Source organism: Cupressus sempervirens, chromosome 11, assembly GCF_028749045.1.
Source record: "Cupressus sempervirens isolate cs-2001-9-10 chromosome 11, ASM2874904v1, whole genome shotgun sequence".
NCBI classification, from domain to species: Eukaryota; Viridiplantae; Streptophyta; class Pinopsida; order Cupressales; family Cupressaceae; genus Cupressus; species Cupressus sempervirens.
Window position 1 is genome coordinate 327,761,094 of NC_143128.1, and position 15,794 is coordinate 327,776,887.

Here is a 15,794-nt window from a genome sequence, read left to right on the forward strand (position 1 = left end):
GCCTTCAATGAACTTGAGAGGAGAATTCAATCTGGCAAGTTTATTTCCAAGGCTTTCTAGCCTCTTCTTCCCTCTTTTCTGAGTTTGAGGAATCTAAATAGAAAGTGAGATTCTTGGCTTAGCTTCATCATATATTCTAAAATAATTAACATTGGGGTCCATAGGATCATTGATGAGTGCCTTAACAATGTCTTTTGTATCATTATACTCGCCGCATATGCTAGAGGTTTTAACCATGAAATCCTAGGTCTAACTACCTATATGTAAACTTATTCATAGTCAACTAGGAAGCATATATCCTACTCATAATTCTCTACAATTTTCTTAGGGATCCTAAGCCTTCTTCACATCCTTTCTTTTAAATTTTCAAAGTATGCATCAATGATGCTTTCAAAGTTTTCGCCCATTTCATTTATGAATTCATTTATCTAATATAGAATTGGGGTGTCTTTGTTCCAAACAACATTTCTTTTTGAAAGAAAGAATTTTTAACATAAAAGATCAAACAGACTAAGAGTAAACTAAAATTACATGTATTGTTCTTTGAGGCACGAATTCTTTCCATGTTCTTTCTTAGCTAAGTGAGTTGAAGCTTGGCAAGGTCAAAAGAAAAAAATTCTTCTTGACAACCTTATATGCCAGGTCTACTACCTCACATAGCACACTATTTGCATAGCTTGAATTGTAGATTTTGGGTGAAATGACATGGATGCCAAACTTGATTTCCATGTCTATCACATTGTTTAGCTTCATGCCTCTACCATCCCATTTAGCTAGGGTTATCTTTGTTAGTTTTTCCTAGCCTAGAGTTTTGGTTGCCTTACATTTCTCTATCATTAGATACCCTATTATCACATGAATCATCTTCTTTGTGATGGGATAGGTTAGTTTTGGCTATAATAAAATATCATAAAGTCAACTTAGTATAAACTTGATCCATTTGACTCAGAAGTTCCTTGACATGTGGATGATGTGGGTCAAACCTTTGACCTCTAGATGTTTGTGCTCTAAATTCAACACATCATTATCACGCAATGCACCATAAGCTTGATCTAGCTTAGATTATCTAGTTCTTGAATAGAGAAATGATAAAATGACCTGATGTCATGAATGATGAGTATCTTTGGAGGGATTAATGAGTGAGATCCTTAGGGATCCTTCTCCTTGACAATTTCTTGATAAAGTTGGAAATTTGAAGAAATGAAATCTAAACTTTTTACCACCATTTATGATCCATTCTTGACCTTTTAACTGGAAGAAACTTCCATGATGCTCAATTGATGAAGGATTTGAAGCTGTTGACCTCCCTTGAGAATTTATTTCAACACATTTGTGCCTAATCACTTTGGAAGCTCAAGGAATATTACATTCTTTAGAAAATTCTAAATTCATAGTGAAAATGAAACTATAATTTCATATTTTTATCAAATTTTTTATTTAGGTCTTTATTAAATGCCTCACACCTTGGTAGGTAGAAGAAGCTTGGTTTGGTCATCAACCCTTGAATGCACAGCTATCACTAACTAGCCATGCTTGGTTAAGTGAGTTACTTGGTCAAGTCTACCCATGATTAGCTAGGTCTAAGGAGTGACTCAGTTTAGTCTAACAAATCAGTTAGGCCAAAGGAGTGGCTTAGTTAAAACTAATGACTCACTTTGGTCTAAATATTCACTTCTATCCAAGTATATTTGATATGTTGATTTGGACTATCTTTCTTGGATGACTAGAACTAATGTATAATATGAGTTATTTCATAGCTTCAGTGGTCTCCTTTCCTGTTCATGCATAGATAATTGAATTACCTAATCCATTGCCTTGGGTGTCAATAACCTCACTATTTTCACTTGAATTCTCTATAGTTTTTCTCACCCATTGTTGTTTTATTTGAGTCCTGATATTGTCAGCCTTCAATTTCTTTTCATCTTCAAATTTACCTCTATTCATGTAGTTCTTTGTTAGATGATCAAGTTCTTTGCATACATAGCATATTTTGGTAGTATTTCTCTTTCTAAGGTGAGTCTTCATGCAGTTAGCTCCTATATGTCCAAATTATCCAAAAAATAACATCTATATCAAGTGTTGTAGTCCTAGCCAAAGATTTCTTTAGCAAGTTGTTTAGTAGAATTCCAATTCTTGGTTCTACACTTTCAAGATTTATGTATTTTTTTGTTGCATGTAAAACATTTTACTTCAAACTTGGTTTTCTCTATGCATTTAATTTCCCTATGTCCATGTTTTTTACAACTGTAACATTTTCCATTAAATTTTTACTTTTCATTGCTCCAATATTTATTTGAATTATGCCCTTTTTTCCACAAGGATTTCATTTAGGCCTTTTATTTTTTTGAGATCCTTGCTATGATGACTCTCCTTTTTTAGTGTAAAAAAAATTCTAATTTCCCTTTATGTCTTTTCTGAGATATTTTAGCTATTTGATCCATGCTCTCTTGTGATCTCATCATTCTCTCATTAGTTTCTCTTTTTGTTCTAAGATCATTGTCGAGTCTTTCATTTTTTGTCCTTAAATTAATGACTTCTTGATTTGCATCATTCAACTAATTTTCCATATCTACTAGATATATTGAAAGCTAGTAGATTTCCTTGTCCTTTTCTTGTATCCTAGTGTTGAGTAGTCCTATGTCTTTTTCTAACATATTTTTGTTATTTTTAGCTTGGTTCTTTTGTTCCATGATTTTACATATCCTAAGTGAATGAATCTCCTATTGAATTTTTAATTTTTTGACCTCTTCTTTTAGAATAAGGTTCCTTCCAAGTAGATCTTCTAAAGCTACATTTGATTCATCTGAACTTCTCTCTTTGTAAATATCTTCAATTCTTTCTTCTATGTAGAGACTTTCATTCATCTTTTCTACTAATTATTTTCTTCTTATCATGGATTGAGAGAGTTTCTCCATCATTTTATTTATTTGTTCCATGGCCACATGTAGATCCAAATTTTCATTCTCAATGGCTTTCTCTAGCTTGTATACTTCCATTGTCTATGAACTTTTCTCTCAAGCTGATAAAATTTCTAATATGAGAACCTCTTTTTGATACCAATTGTTAAGAATGTAATGCAACCTATGTAATTGAGAGATTGGGGCTAAGGGTGAATCAAGAACCACTTAAACTTCTTCAACTAAACCACTTTGTTAAGTTCTCTAATCTACTTGCATGCATGAAACATAAAATAGAAAAGTAAAAGCACCATAACACAATATATGTAACACAAAAACCCTCCAAGTAGAAGGTAAAACTAGGGTAGGGATGACACCCACAATGCTTCACTACTATAGTAATAAAGTTGGCCTATTAAGGCTTACAAATGATCACTTTTGATGATCTTACTCAGTTAAGATTAGTAAGGACTATTAGGTCCACCTTGTCAAAAGGATTTATATAATACAATTATGCATGTACTCTATTTAGGAGTTTTTGCAAAGGACTATTAGGTTCACCTAGTTAAAGGATTTGGTACTGATGCAACTATTAAGATGAATTAGTGGATTGATCTCTAAAATGTAACTATGATTTCTTATGAAGATTCTTTGATGTAAATTGATCACTTAACTATGATGGATGTGTCTCTTCCTTTCCTTGGAATGCTTGTAGCCTTCAAACAATCTGCTCTTCCATATTCTCTTAATGCTTGAACAATAATACAATGAATGATATCTTTTTGATAAACAAAATATCTTATACTTATATCCATCCAAATAATTCCATCATAGGTTGTCTACAACATAACTAATTCCAAAAATAATTACCAAGTCATCTTAGTGTTGTAACTCAGGTCCAATGGCTTACTCAAGTGATGCTAAAGATACTCGGGCAACACTGTCACCTTGGCTAATTCTAGCACTCAGTTGACACTAGATGCTTGATTCATGTTGATCACTTGATAGAAACTATTGACCTAGTTTGCACTATAGTACCAACTTGATTATCACCTTGGAACAAAATTTCTTTATTGACCTAGTTCATACTGGAGCTCGGTAGACACTATAGCTCAATGTGAATTGTTAACTTAGTTGACACAACAACTCGATTGACATTGCTTACTTCTTGTGAGTTAACATTATTTTTATGGTTCCTTTGGGAGCTTAGTTAACACTTTAGATTAGTAACTTGGGTACTACTATTTCTCCATTATGACTAAGTATTTTGACACTAACAAGCAATATATCTTCCAATGAGATTAATAATCTTATCCTCCATATTCCTTTTTCTCTCTCTTTCTCTCTTCCATCACCCTATGAACATCTTTGAGAATACCTTTCTATGCCCTTATCTTATCATGATTTATTCTTCTAATATGAGCACTATCCAAATTAAAACAATCTTGAATTCATTCTAAAAATCCAAATAGAAAAAATAAATTAAAAATAGAAAAAACATAATAGAAAAAGTGCCTTGGTGAAAACTTGGTAAATATGTGCCTTGGTAGGAAAATTAAAGAGAAATAAATCCTATAAGACCTCTCCTTGCATGTACTTATTTTAAATATGAATTTCTTGATTAAATCTTATATAACATATTTGAATGGATATATGAGCATGACAAGGTGTTGGCATGTGAAATTGTTATGGTTCTTGGTAGAAACCATGTTGATGACATTAAGATAAATTCTAGCTATCTTATGTATAATGATTTGATGATTGTTATGATAATATAATTTAATACTTACCCTTTTAAGAATCATTAGAAATTTGAAGATAAAGATTATCAACTCACTAGAAGTTCCCTCAGGGTAGCTTAATTTTAAATATTAAAAGTACATTATGATGAGTTAAGGTTTTTAGGGTATCATGTACAATATGTTATACTTATGTATTGGAATGAGTTATTTGGTTGTTCAAAATTATGGTTTAAATCATAAATATTGCATGTGTTCTTTAGGATACATCTACATACCTATGTGATAGAAAGTTAATGGACCTACATGATCATGATGATGGAAAAAAATTAATGTTTTATGATATAGGTTTTTTACTAGAAATCAATATCAGTTGATACATTCATGTTTTGATACCTTATGATTCTAGACTTGCTACATTATATGATTGTTTAAATATTGATTTATACTAATGATTCTATGTGATGTTTTACCTTATGATGATGTTATTTATGATACCTTGATGATTATGTTATACTCATTAAGATAGTTCATTTTGATAATATTAAATTGATCTAAATTAGATTTAGAATAATTTGATGAGCTATGTTTGAAAAGTTTAAGACTAGAATTGAGATATTATATCATGGTGTTGAATTACACGTGTTTTATATGAATATTTCTTAGAAAAGATAAGTCCATTGAAGTGAGATTATGGATATTAAATAGGTAATCCAATTATGGAAGGTTTTTATATTTAATAAATGTGTAGAAATGAAGAAAAAAGTTATTGAAATAAAATTTAGAATGTTTTAGTTAAATTTGATTATACAAGTTAAGTTTGTGTGTGTGTGTGTGTGTGTGTGTGTGTGTGTGTGTGTGTGTGTGTGTGTGTGTGTGGGCGCACGCGCATGTGTGCGCGGGTGTGTGTATGATTTTTCTCAAAATATTGATATTTAAATTAAGCATGCAAGAAAGTTTACCATGACATTAATTAGAGAACCAATAACCAACCTTATGTTCAAAGTTTAAAACCAAGGTTGAATCAAATAAAGAGATTCAAACCTTTTTGTCATCATGTAATTTATTTTCTAATCATATTTTGAATGTATGTACTAGGTTTTTTTAAGTGACATGTCAATTGTTTTATGTAATGTAATTTTATGGTGTCACTTGACACTTGTCATATAAATGTGCAAAATGAAATGTCAATTAGGGTTACCAATGTGACCCTTAACCTTACACTGAACCTAATTAGGATCCTAAATTAATCCCCCTTGTTTAGATATAACTTTTAAAGTCCTAGCAAATATGAATTTTGAATTCAAATTTCAAGTCACTTTTAGAGATAAAAAGTGGTCCTAGGAGTCAAATTTAGTGGAATCTAAGAGCCCAAGTGGTAGGGGTATGAGTTTTGGACCTAATTAGCACCACTATAAGCCCTAGGTAACATTAGGGACCCTCCAAACTCCCCATATTCCAATAATTGTGAAAATGGAGTGGTCTTATGACATTACCCATAACCACATTCTTGCCCAAACTTGCATTAATGGTAAGCAGCATGTATGATGGCTAAAGGACTTGGCCTTAACTTAAAAGTTATTTCTTGAAGGTGGGTGGGATTTGGAGGCCTTTTTAGAGGCCCTTAGAGAAGTTATTGGGTGTTCACCCACTCTCTATCTTTAGAGACATAAGAATTTGAAATTGGAGCAACAAAAGGGATAGGGATCAAAATTTATTTTCCATTACATACTATGAAGTTTGGTATTATTTCTTTCCATGGATGGTTGTTTAATTCTCCCAATAGAGTAGTTTGTATTTTGAAGTTTCTTTTTCTTAAATCCTTGCATTTCATGTTTTGTTGTCTTGTGTTGTGAGGAAGGGAAGATGGTAATATTTTCAATATTGTTCTTGTTTTCTTTTCTTTACATTTTCTTGAAGTATTCTTAATAGGACTAATGAAATTAATCACCCTTGGATAGGGAAGAAGTGGCCATGTGTGGGTGAAAGAGTTAGTTGTGACTCTATGGAAGTTTATAGTCTCTTCTCATGGAGAAGATGGAAAAAAGAAAGGTGTATGGGCACTTTGTTGCCAATGAATTTTGATCTTGTTGGGGGAGATAAGGAGAGTATGATTATGGAAGATGTGCATAAATTTGAGCCTTGGAGAGTCATGTTATTGTATGTTTTCATTAGCATCTCCTTCATGGATGTTCCACCTTCACCCCTTTGTCATGGGTTCATAGGTGCAACCCATTGTGAAATCCTTGGTTGGGTGTTTTGTGTATTGTTCATGTGGTTATCATTTGAATTTGAATGTGACCTAGTTCGTTATTGTTTCTCCTAGCTTGGTGGGTGGCCTCCTTGATGCCTAGGTTGGGAGTGAGCTCGACATGGTTTTGTAATTTTCATTTGTAGATTTTGATGGATTCAAATGATTGGTAAAGCTTGGAACTTAATCCCTTGATGGTGTTCTTAGGTCACATTATGTTGTAGACTTGTCCATTTGTCATTCATCTTCTTGTTGCATTGTTACACTTGTGTATTGACGAAAAAAGGGTAGTTTCATTATGATGTATGGAATGGATTAAAAGTTCTATTTTTCTATTCATAAATAGAAATGGAAGTTCATTATATGAGTAAATATGCACTAAGTTTTTGTAACATTCCAATAGTTCTTCCAGTGTAATTATTGTCTTTAAATGGAAATAAAAGATATAGTTGTTAAAATGTTGATTTGCATTATAGTAAAAATTCATCTCCTTGTCATTTATATCAATGATGAAAGAATGGAAGATTTGATTAATTAGTATGTTCATGTAATTCCATCATCAAATAAATTTCAAATATAAAGAGGATTACATATTTATGGTTAAATAATTACTCAAGTTGATACATGTATTTCATAGTTTCACACTAAATTGGTTGAATAGATTCATTAGATAAAATTATACTTTAATTAGACCTTAGAAAAAATTAGTAACATAGTACTTAGGTAACCATACTTAGTTTCATTACTAATTCAATGCACGACCAAATTGATAGGAATAGAAATCAATACATTTGAAATTTGTTAGTAAGAAGAAAGAAAGTTTTGCAAACCATACTTTTCTAGGAGTACATATTATCTCTTTGGAAAATATATGAAGCTACCAATTAATTCATCCCAAACAAAAATAATAAAGAATATTCCTTTAATATTCCCCTCCTTAAAAAATGTATAATATTAAAATATAAAAAATATATTAAAAGGAAAATTGAGGACAAACATTTAAGCAATATACCATAAAGTGATCATCAAAATAAGTAATAAAATATTTTTTTTTTTTAAATAAAAATTTGATGAGTGGGGATGTGACCCAATCGGGACCAACATCCAACTCACCACCCCTCCTTTTCAAAATCATACTGACCTTGGTATACATTAGGCAAAACATCTAAAAAATGAGTCAGTAATTGTTTTTATCTACTTACCCTTTCACCCTAAAAACTTTACCCACCCAAACTTTATGCCTCTCACTTTCCCAAGCCTTCCTTGTGGAAACACTCAACTAGGCTAGGAATAGGGTAGTGCTCAAGTGGGAAGGGGTATATGTAGGGATTAGGTGTAGTTTACGGTGGGTGATTGTAAGTACTAGTAATTTTAATATGATTAGTATGTTTTAGTGAAATTTAGAATAGTAATTAGTATTTAAAACATTTATTTATTAGAAATTGTAAAGTGAGTTTTAGTTAAATAGTACAGTATGAAATTGCTATCATGAGTTAATAAGGAATAGTTGTAGGATGTAGTTTAGATATTTTATTAGGTAATTAATAATGTTGCTTAGTATATTTTAAATATGATTAATAATGATTTATGATTTTGGTTAAAATTTTATAAGATTTAATTAGTTAGGATTTAGCATTATTTTTTTTAAAGTAGGTATTAATTGGGAAAGTGATTAATGTAATGTAGTTTTGTTTATAAGAAAGTAGTATTAGAGTGTAGAAGTTAAAGTCAATAGATAATAGAAATTTAAGATGGAATAGATATGCATAAATTTTTTGTTTGAGTTATTTAATTTAGCTATAAATTAAATGGTAAATAGTGCACAGGAGATTTAAATTAATATTGGGCATAGCCTTATTAGGAGGTATATTATAGTGAGTTTTCTAAAGGGTTAAGATGTGACAATGTGTTTCATCTTTCTTATGACAACCTAATAGATCAAACCTCACTTAGAAAAATCATAATTTAATAATTCCTTTGTCTTAATAGTGATCATGTAATCCCTGACCTAATAATATGATCAATCAAACCTTATCAAATTGTATCAATGTTCCTCTAGCAACAATCTTATAGTCATTTGAACTTAGTAAAGTATGTTTTCAAAATTAAATATAAATTATAGTGAAATTTTAATCAAATTCATTTGTATTTCTAAATCCAAAAAGTGAGAAAAAAACTATATAAGTATACTTTACCACACCTAACTATTGTTACCCTAAACCAAGGATGTAATTCTAAAAATGGAAACCCTAATATCTAGTAAACTAATTGTGCAACCTCGAAACTTGAACTCAACTTGGTCATGTCATTATCTTATCTTCAACACTTTCAATGTTAGTATGTAGTCATCTTGGTCTTTATTGGTTTTAAAAAAAATATGTTGGTGTAGTTTTGCCCTAATTTTTGTGCATGGCAAATCTACCCTATGGTGAACTCTTCTTGTCATACCTTGGATAAGTATCATGATGAAAACTTGGAAAATAGGCATGATGATTAATTACTCCATAATCCATCTATTATCTCTTCTTTATTTGATGATGACAATGTTGAGATATCCTTGTGTATTGGCTATCTTATCTATTAGATTCCCTTTCATGATCTTTCCCATTTACCCATAGAGTTTATATCTTGCTTCATTCTTATTTTACTATCCTATTATTTTCTATCCAATCAATTCAATGGTCTTGATCAAAAGAAAAGGAAAAATAAAAACAACATGGTTCTTAGAAGTCCCTTGACATGTCCACCCTTTTTGGACTATACACTTTCATGACATTATATCATTATTCTACACGATATCTCACTCATTAGCTTCCATTTTTTATCCAACACATGCTTCATATGGTTATCTTTCCATAGCTTGCATACTCTTGAGGAGACAATCCTTAAGGATCACATTCACTTTCTTTATGCATCTTTACCTATCTATCTAATCTACCATCTTTCTAATCCATCATGTACTACACCTTACATGAAACTAGAGAAAAAAAACATGATCTTTTTAAAATGGTATTCAATCATACCAAGTGATGACAAACCTAGAAATAGATGTTAGTTTAGACCCTCACATTTGTGTCTCTCAACATGTCACTTTTACATTATAAACTAGTCTATCTCGCAAATATTTTCCTTGTCTAGTTTGGAATTGATCCTTGTCTAAGTCTAGGGGGCACAAGCTGCATATCGTATAGGTTCTCTTAATCATTTTGTTTTTTCTCTACTAGCTCTCTAATCCATGTTTCTCAACACTAATCAAATACCTTACCTTGAGTCAATGCTTTGTGTTTGGTATAAGATATTGCATTATTTATCACTTACAAACACAAGTCCTATGAAGAAAACAACTTAACTTTTCATACAAACACTTAACTAAAATGACCAAGGTTCATTGACTTACTTTCTTTGTGTGTTGTCTATTATGATTTCTTTGTTCAGTGTTCCCTCCCTAACAATCTCTTGATGATGTCAATGAATTGGGGGACTAGGGGCATAGCACATGTTTTCCTTTGATTTCTATTTATGGGTGTACTTTGTTGATCTTAGGTGTCTTGATCCTCTTTCTTTGATCAACTTGGCACTTAGGATCTTCAAAGTTATGCTCTTGTCTATTTTTTGCAAGATCATGTTTATGGCCATCTTGACATTTTGTGTCTCAATATGAGCATACTATTTCTATAATGAACCAAGGAAATCTAACTGCACTATCATCTTGGCCTTTATGTCTTTAATAAATAGGTTATATTCCCACACTTCTATCTAATACAGAACATATTCAAATCCTAATTGTTAACACTAGTCATAATTGTATGATCTTTTGATGTCCCTAATAAATCTTGATGATCAAAATTAGGACAAAAATTGTATAACCCTGATAAGTAGGAGATAATTTCCACAACAATTTAAATTTTGATATTTCTATCAAGATTTAACTATGTAGCTTTTGAGTCACACTCATTGACTTATATTTCATGAGTAGTGATTCAACACAAATCTATCTCTCATGAGAATAATCCTGGTGTTTCACCTTTGTGAGAATCACCTAGATCCAATTAGTCCTAAATGTTCTATTTATTCTCATGAGAGATGGATTTGTATTGAATCACTACTCATTAAATATGAGTCAATGAGTTTGACTCAAAAAATACATAGTTAAATCCTAATAGCAATATCATAATTTGACTTGCTATGGAAATTATCTCCTACTTATCAATTGATGTTCTTAAGAGCATTTCTAATAAATGGTTCAAAAGGAACAACACTTGGTGAAGGCTTTACAAATGAGGCTGCAAATAGAATGGGTTTAATTATGGAGGAAACTTCATAGTTAAGTATGCTTAGGTTGGAGTAGTATTGGGGTGAGTGACCTCCCAAGAAGTCTTGGTGCTTCACCTCTATGAGAATTACCTAGATCCAATGAGTGCTAAGTGGTCCATTTATTATCATGAGAGATTGATTCATTTTGAATCACTACTCATGAATATGATTCAATAAATTTGACTCAAAAACTACATAGTTAAATCCTAATAGCAATAACAAAATTTGACTTGTTATGGAAATTATTTCCTACTTATCAATTGATGACCTTAAGATCTTTCTAATAAATGGTTCCTAAGGCACAACACTTGTTGAAGGTTTTTCAAATGAGGTTTCAAGAAGAGTGGGTTTAACCATGGAGGAAACTTTTTAGTTAAGTGAGCTTAGATTGGAGTAGTATTGGGATGATGACCTCCCAAGAAGTCCTAATGCTTTACCTCTGTGAGCATCACCTAGATCCAATGAGTGATAAGAATTCAATTTATTCTCATGAAAGATGGATTATTTTTTAATCACTACTTTTAAAGTATGAATTAATGAGTTTGATTCAAAAACTACACAGTTAAATCCTGATACCAATATCACATTTTGACTTGTTGTGGAAATTATCTCCTACTTATCACTTGATGAGATTAACGGGATTTATAATAAATGGTTTACAAGGAATAGTATTTGGTGAAGGTTTTGCAAATGGGGTTTCAAGAAGGGTGGGTTTAACCATGGAGGAAACTTTTTAGTTAAGCACACTCACATATAAGTAGTACTGAGATGGGTGACCTCCCAAGAAGTCTCGATGCTTCACCTCTGTGAGCATCACCTAGATATAATAAGTGATGAGTGTTCCATTTTTTCTCATGAGATATGGATTCATGTTTAATCACTACTCATGAAATATTATTCAATGTGTTTGACTCAAAAACTGCAAAGTTAAATCTTGATAGTAATATCATAATTTTACTTATTATGTAAATTATCTCCTACTTATCAATTGATGAGCTTAAAGGGATTTCTAATTAATAGTTCATAAGGAAAAAACTTGATGAAGGCTTTGAAAATTGGGTTCCAAGAAGAGTGAGTTTAACCATGGAGTAAACTCCATAGTTAAGCATGCTCAACTTGGAGTAGTACTAGGATGGGTGACCTCCTAGGGAGTCCTGGTGCTTCACCTCTATGAGCATCACCTAGATCTAATGAGTGATAAGTGTTCCATTTATTCTCATGATAGATGGATTCATTTTGAGTCATTACTCATGAAGTATTATTCAATGATTTTGACTCAAAAACTAGACAGTTAAATCCTAATAGCAATATCATAATTATATAACCCTTTCAATTGCACCTTGCATACTAGATTGAATTGTAAGGTTTATTCTAGCTTAGTTTATCTATTAAAGTATTGAGAGAGCCTTATTTATCCTTCATGGATATTTTAGTCAACTATGATCATCCTCTTAGTTATCCTCAACCATATCTTCATCTTATTTTGATATTTTCATCTCAGCACTCTCTTCTTTTCTTGTCATCAAAAGGGGTATCTTATCAAAATTTGTAAGGCATAATTTTCACTCTCTCAAAGATTCTAGTTCATGATAATTTTATTATGAAAATTTTCTTATAGATTTGGTGTACTTGGAGCATTTGGAGCATTCTTACTTTCATTAGATCATTCTTTCATTCTTAGTTTAGTCTTCATTCAACTTGCATCATGACATACTTTCTAGGTTAGATTCACTTTATACAATAGCTTAGATCTTCTAATATAACTAGGGGTTTTGTAATCCTTTGATTATTATTATTTTAAGCATCAAATTATCATCTCTTATCTTAGATCTTACACCTCACATGTAGCTTGCATTTGCATTGATTCTCTTGGCTCTTGGATATTACCATTCTTGCCTTTAATATTTGAATTTGTTTTTCTATGGTGCACCTTGCAAAAATTTCTTTACTTGGTTCATTTGAGAGACACATGCTCATAGAGATCTTCCAAATCATAGATATGAAGCTATAGGATACCTCTTAAGATTTCCTTCATCATCGATAGTCTCAAGTATAATAGTCTATAGAAAATATTGATGAATAAGAGGTAAATGAAAAACTCACTACTTTTGACCTAAGCATGAAAAATATTGATGAATAGTTACATGGTAAAGGAGATTGGGTGTTACAATCAAACTTTTCTATACCAATAATAGAAAAATTGAAATTAGTGAATTATCCATAATAATCTTAGAGAAGACATCACAACCAATCAATAACCAACATAAGAAACATTCTTGATATAAATGTGAGAAACTAGGACATACATAAAAAGTGTCTAGAAGTAGATCATCAAAGACCTCGTCAGAAGCATCTTTTAATGGTTACTACTACAACTGCAACAAATTTAGATAAAGACTAAGAGACTACAAAATGATAGAATCAAGTATTTCAACTGAAGGAATATTTATGGGTTACTTCTATACTTGCAACATATTTGGTCATGTTGGGCCTAGTTATTATGTCCCTTTCTCTCTAATCATTTATGTAATGTTTTCAAAAAGCTAGCAGTCATATCTTTGGTTAGGGAAAGATATTTGAACTAATCCCTAAATACTAATGTGAAGTACTTTGATAACTCTAGTACTACTTTACATTTTCAGTTGGTAGGGTTTTTTATTTGTAAGATTTGAAATCTTTCATGGAATAAGGTTTTTTCCCTAGCTCATGTCTCTGCTCAACCTGTGATTTTGTTGTGATTAGCTTGTTTCCAAAAAATTGGCTATTCTTAACCCTTGTGGTGAGTTATTATTGTAACCATTGATCCATTTAAAGATCTATAGATGTTGTATCCTTACAAAATGAAGATACAATATGTTTAACCAAAGCAAGAATGTGAGGAACTAACACCTATCATATGGACCAAAGAAATAAGGGAATCAACAATTTAACAATAGTGCTACAATCTTCCCAAGATCGACAATTAACTTGTTCTTGCAAAGTAAAGATATTCAAATTTTACCTAACACAACATAGTAAGGATTTGACACATGTATAGTATGGGCCCATAAGAGATTTCTTTAGAGTGCTCTTATATTTTATGTTAGCTATCATGCTATGATTCACTCTTAAGTTAGACCATGTTTTCCTAATGGTTATTTCTAGATCATGGATTCAAATTAAAATCATGGGTTATCGCATCCTAACATAATGAAAGTGTTCAGTTCTTAAAGATAGAGAAAATACAAGGACTTTTTGTGTGTCCTTGTGGGTCCCCAAAGGATGGAATAGTATGTATTTCTCACAACCATTGATCAAAGGCCAATCAGAAATCCTCATGTTGTTAGATAATGAAGGCAAATTCTTTTTAAAAAGTGTGACAATATGAGAAGCTGAAAAGTGTCCCTATGGGCTTGTATTATATTTGACAACCTCATGAATGAGCTCTTTCCTTAGTCCTAGATTTAGATGAAGATCCATGATTCTCAAATTCTCACAAAATCAAAGTTCAAGATTTTTAACTAAAGTGAAAATGCTAGGAAGTGACACATGGAATAATGGGACCATTTCCTAAATAGAATGTTAAGAAAACAAGGATGTTTCCTAATCATCAAATACAAAAGGAGCAAGGATTGTCATGATCTTACAAAATAAAAGTGTTTTATTTTTAACCAAAGTAACAATATGAGAACTCGACACGTATCCCACGAAGTAAATAATTGACACACTATCAAGTTTGAATTAGAGCCATTACATTTTGCCAAAATCAATGAATAGTTTTCAAATTCTTAGCATAACATGCACAATAAGAATGTTGGACCATTAATGGTGTTTCAAGGAAACATCGTGCAAGAAATTTATGCATAAATTCTATAATACATTCCATGACCTATTACAAAGAAAAATATATTTGAACCAAATTAAAGCAAAGTTTGGATTTTTACCTTCCATAGAGTGAACTATTGTGAATGAGTTGTCTTCCTCTGATCAAAAAATTTGTAAGTAAGTGCCCTTACATTATTGTGAAGAGTTTTTAGTTTCAAATATTTTCTAAATTGATAAAATGCCCCCCTAAAGAGATTTTTCTAAAAAGATAGATTATTAACATAGAAATGTACATGACAATTTTCTTAAACAAATGCCCCTTTCTTCAAGTGAAGCAACAAAAGGAAAGGAACTAGTTCCCAAGAAACCTAGGTTGATAGTTAATGAGGGTTTTTATGAAAAGAGAAATTGGCTAAGAGATTCAAGGGCATCAATGGGTGGTTTGGGATTATTTAGAAAGTGGTTTTCATAGATGAATCATGACACACCACTGAGCAATGTCTACAATTTTGACATTGGGAAGTTGGTTGTTCCTAGTATTTTCATGGATGATGATTTGTTGACAATATTGGCAAGAATATATGATCCTATGTTGCATGTTGTGAAGAACCATACTTGAGACAACCTTTTTAGGGTAACTATTGAGGTAAGTAGATAAATTTTTATGCTAAACCCTATCTTGGCTCTACATGAAAAATTTAATTTGGATAATTTGAAATCAAGATATGATGCTTAGAGAATATGCTTGTGAGGGGGACCACTACAAGAGCATTTTGCAAAGGTGGGGCA